Source organism: Gavialis gangeticus, unplaced genomic scaffold, assembly GCF_001723915.1.
Source record: "Gavialis gangeticus isolate Ggan-Ray unplaced genomic scaffold, GavGan_comp1, whole genome shotgun sequence".
Lineage (NCBI taxonomy): Eukaryota > Metazoa > Chordata > Crocodylia > Gavialidae > Gavialis > Gavialis gangeticus.
In genome coordinates, this window is record NW_017728994.1 from 28,923,427 (window position 1) to 28,928,407 (window position 4,981).

Here is a 4,981-nt window from a genome sequence, read left to right on the forward strand (position 1 = left end):
CGGCCGAGCTCTGCCCCACGGCGGCGGCCCGCTTGCCCGGCCCGGCAGCCTCTGGCCCCTTGTGGACGTGCTGGAGGGCGCGAGGGGAAGGAGCCGGCGGCGCGGGGCGAGCACTTACAGCGGGTCCTGACGCCGGCTCTGCCGGGCGGCCTTAATCCTGGGCGCGGGAGAGACGTCTGCCCCCACCCCTGCACCCGGGCTCCTGGGCTCCCGTCACAAAGTAAGTCCCCCTGGCTCCCCGGCCGCTCTGCGCCTCTCTGCTCGCCTGCGCCACATGGAGAGGGAGCAGGAGGCCGATCCCCGCCGACTGACTCCCATTCACTGCGGCCATTCACTTTATGGAAGGCAGCCGGCGCCCCCAGCCAGCTGCTCCCCGGCTCCGCACGCTCAGCCCGCCCTCTGCCCAGCTGCGAGTCCCGGGGCTGGCCCCACCCCGCTCCAGCTGTGAGCCCCTCGGCGCCGCCCCGCCGGCACAGGGCCCGCGCCTCGCCCGGCCGATTTGCATCCCGAGGCCCTCCCCATGCACTTGCCTGGTCGGGTGGAGAAACCCCTGCCCCTCTCCTTTTCTCTCCGCCTATTACAGCTGCTCGAGCTTCAGCGCTCCGAGGCGCTCGGGGCGGTGTTAGGCCGCCCAGAGCGGGGCTCGTGCCCGCCTCCAGCCAGGCAGCCCAGCACATGGGAAGCCGCACCTCTCCCCCACTCTGCTCCCTCCTGCTAGCCGGTGCCCCAGTGCGGATGGTGCCTCTCCATTCCACCCCCAGGGCCTTAGCAGCGGGAAGCCCCTGCTGGTCAGCTGGTGGACTTTGCTAAACAAGCCATTCTCCTTCTTGGGCCTTTGGGGTACTCTGATGATTCAGCAGGTGAGATACTGCAGTGTGTGCAGCTTTATAAATACCTTGGGAAGCCAGGACGGATTCCATGCTGTACAACCAAACACGGGTCTCACTTCAGTTGACAAGTGCCCTCATCATAGTGAGAGCCCACTAGCATGGTGCCCTACCATCTAGTTTCTAGATTATCATTTACACTTTGATCTTTGCCTCTGCCTTTGCGGCTCTCCTTTCCCCCTTAGGCATTCACTTCAATGATAGTTTATAAAGAGCTTTGAGATCTAGTGACAGAGAGCTCATCTACCCTAGCACCTGTGTTGAGCGTTTTTATTTCCATCTTTCAGCCAGGGACACAAGGCATAGCTGCTGGGGAAAGCAAGTGACACAGTGAGCAATCTGTTGGTTGTACAGGTGGAATGTTTTTGATTGCCAAGCTGGAGGTTAATACTACAATAATACTGTACTTCTGTTGTTCATACATGTCACTTTTCCAAGGCTAGAGCCAGTTATTCCAGTATACAGGATATAGTCTAGTTTAGTCATGCACATCCTGTCAACCTAATACCCTCTGTAGCTTTAGGAACAAATTCTTCTCCCACTAAACTCCATGATCAAGCTTTCATTCACTTTAGTGTTGCACAATCAGACCTTACTCGAGTGTGGTACTGTATTGCTCTCCATTTCCTGTCCAGAAGTGCACTGTTAGGCCCCAGTCCTGCAAATGTTTGCACATCAGTGTGTAACTTTTGTCATAGCAGTAGTCCCACTAACTCAAATGCATAGAATCAAGCAGGTGGGGAAGTGGTATAGAGTGGTGTTTTTGCTGTTATGTTCCAGTCTGGAGCGTATTGCATGGTAGGGTTTATCACTGGAAGGTGTCTGTGGGCCTAGATGGGTCAAATACTTATTTTTCCATTCAGATTTCCTTGAGGTCATTTCTATGTCAAACTTTCCTGAGATTTATGATGGCAAAGGTCACCCTCAAGCTCTCCCACTGATATGTTTTAGAGATTAGGAAGTAGTATTGTGAGAATAGGAATGAATTTAATATTGTGTAATTTATGAGTTGTATTTAGAGAGTCTGTTAAATGCATAACATGACATATGGATATGTATTGGAATATGAATATGCCAAGAGCAGGTATGCTAAAAGGACTTAGATTTTATGGGTTAAGTTCAATACCATGCACAAACAGATGTATCCCACACATAATAGTGGGCAACCCATGAAATTATCATCACATTGACTTTATCATTGGAAGCATGTGTTGTTAACGTAAACCTGAGCCCTCGGTTCAATTGTTTGCCCTTTGCAGAATTCAAAACAAGAACCAATAGAGAAGGCAATACACTGAATCACTCTTTTTCTTCTCAAATACCAACTTATCTTTACATATACCAGCCCCAATTTTGAGAAGAACAGTAGCATTACCACTGTATCTGTGATACTTTGTTACCACATCTCATGGGAAAACTCAATTTCATAGGTAAGGTTTGAGGTAACAGAGGGAACTTCATACGTAAGAGACACCCTTGGCGTGCCCACCTTTGGGAAAATTAATGAACTATACATCTTCTCCCTTGGGGGAGGTATTCTGCTTGGTGCATAGAGATGAGCTAGACTGGGGACTCATACACAAATTTCATAGACATTAGGGCCGGAAGGGACCTTGCGAGATCATCAGGGACAGGAAGTCAGCTGGGGTCAAATCACTCCAGGAAGATAAGCCTCTAAGCATTTCTTAAAGGTATGCAGAGTAGGTGCTTGCATCACTTCTGCACTTTTTAAAATGTGTGGACCACACTGGCACTGGAGATAGTAAAAAGAGGAATTGTCCACAGGACAACCAGTCACTTCCTTTTTTGTAATGGCATTGTGCCCCTGCAGAAAACACAGTAACAAATGAAAAAAAAACACCTAAAGGAATAAAGGTATTTTGGCTATTTACATTTAGCAGCTAGAACTGGGAACCAGCATCAGAGCTTGATAGACCACTGGCAGGTGCTTTGTAGACCATCATTTTGAGAACTGTTGGATGAGATGATCCTCAGACCTGAACTGGTCCAAACTCTAAGTAACCGCAGGACTGGGTCTCGTAGGAATTTCTCTGGAATGTTTCATGGTGTGTCCTTTGCCACTGATTTGAAAATACCGTGTAGCAGTTTCAGACTGGCTCCAAACAAGCCACTTCAATAGAAGAGCTTTCCCTCTTGGTGAAGAGTTCCATTGTACCAGAGACCATCGTCTTCATCCCACAGTTGCAGTTCATCTTTTAGATATCCTGGGCCCAAGACCCAGAGCGCCTGCAACCTTGCATGTGATTCAGTATTGTATGGAGAGCCAGAGCAAGGAATGGAGAACAAGTGTGAGGCACCTGCAGTAGGCTGTGTCGCTGAGGAGGCCTGCTGCAGCATTTTGAAGTGGTTACTTATGTCCCATGGGCTTTATGCCCATGTATGTCACACTGCCATGTTCCAGTCAAGAGATGATAGAAGCATAAATAACTAAGGCAGCTCATCATCTACCAGGTTGGGATGGTGTCTTCTAGTCATCCAAAGGTGATAGCAAGCATAATCTGTAGATGTTGCTTTGTGAGACTTTATTGACATCAAGGAATCCCAGAGCCCTCCTAATATATGGACTGAACTAACCATTTGTAGATGTGCAACTTCAAACAAAGAAGACAGTGAGATGTTTGCCAATTTGACAGACTACTTTATTTTGCTTACCAGCATCACCTATGACTGGCTGAGGTTCAGGTTCAACTAGTTGAACAGCATTGGAGAGCTGATTTCATCTAAGCACTGAGCCAACTTGGTGGCAATCATATACAGGGAAGGAAGGGTAGATAGAGCTGATGTTGTCTGCATCAGCTGGCACTTGAATCCACATTATTTGATCAGTTCACCTAGAGCAGGGATCAACAACATTTTTGGGCAGTGCTGAAAACACCCACAACTTCAACTTGTAAGATGTTGGTGTGCTGGGGTGGATGATGGGGGAGCCACGAGTGGCCCAATCCTTGCTGTTGCTGTGTAGCCCTGCCCCCTTCCCCGCTACCCATGCAGAGGCATGTGTGCCAAGCAAAATGCATTTGAGTGCTACACTCTGGCACCCGTGCTGGGGGGTTGCCTACCCTGACCTAGAGGCTGCATGTGGATGTTAGAAAGGACAAGAGACAATCCTCATGTGACTCTGTGAGGTGTCTAGTATTTGAAGGTGGAGTTTCCTATCTGGTGCATCCTTCTACAAAGAATTCAAACCATTTTTGTACATTCTTTTGTACATTGTGATTTTTTTATATCTCTTTCAGGTGAGAAAACACCATCTCCTGGATTACAGTATCACATGCTGAAGGGAGGTCCAGGAAAGTGATAATGGATGATTGTTTTTTTTTTTCTATTGACAGGTGATCATTCATCAAAAAAGCAATTGCCATTTCATATCCTGGCCTTCATGTAGCTTGTACCAGGTGTACAGTATCAGATTTCCTTAAACTAGCTTGTAGCTGCCATTTGTTCTCTGTGAAAAAATTAGGCGACTGTGGTGTCAATGCCTACACAGTCAGATGGGTCACAAATTGGCTGGAGGGCTGCACCCAGAGAGTGGTGGTGGATGGGTTGTTTTCGACCTGGAGGGATGTGGGCAGTGGGTTTCCCCAGGGCTCGGTCCTTGGGCCCGCACTGTTCAACATCTTCATCAGCAACTTGGACAAGGGGGTGAAAAGCACCTTGTTTAAGTTCACAGATGACACTAAGATGTGGAGAGAAGTGGGCATGTTAGAAGGGAGGGACAGGCTGCAACTAGACCTGGACAGGTTACAAGGGTGGGTGGATGAGAATAGGATGGGTTTTAATACAGAGAAGTGCAAGCTACTGCACCTGGGGAGAAGGAACCAGCAGCATACCTACAGGCTGGGGAACTCCCTTCTCATCAGCACAGTGGCAGAAAAGGATCTTGGAGTCCTGATTCCAAGATGAACATGAGCCACCAGTGTGAGGACATAGTCAGTAAGGCCGCACCTTGTCATGCATCCATAGATGCACCACGAGCAGGTCCAAGATCCTCCCCTTGTACGTGACATTGGTCAGGCTGCAGTTGGAGTACTGTGTCCAATTCTGGGCACCGCACTTCAGGAGGGATGTGGACA

General features: G+C 48.9%; 1 protein-coding gene across 1 annotated transcript in view; it reads right to left on the bottom strand.

The window, feature by feature from the left end:
* PITX3 (paired like homeodomain 3) overlaps positions 1-387 on the bottom strand; it is a 32,836-nt gene extending 32,449 nt beyond the window's left edge. Inside the window, exon 1 of the mRNA XM_019502492.1 lies at positions 119-387. The gene's annotated coding sequence lies outside the window, so the exon portion shown is untranslated. The remainder of the gene's footprint in view (positions 1-118) is intronic.
* Positions 388-4,981: the final 4,594 nt, after the last annotated feature.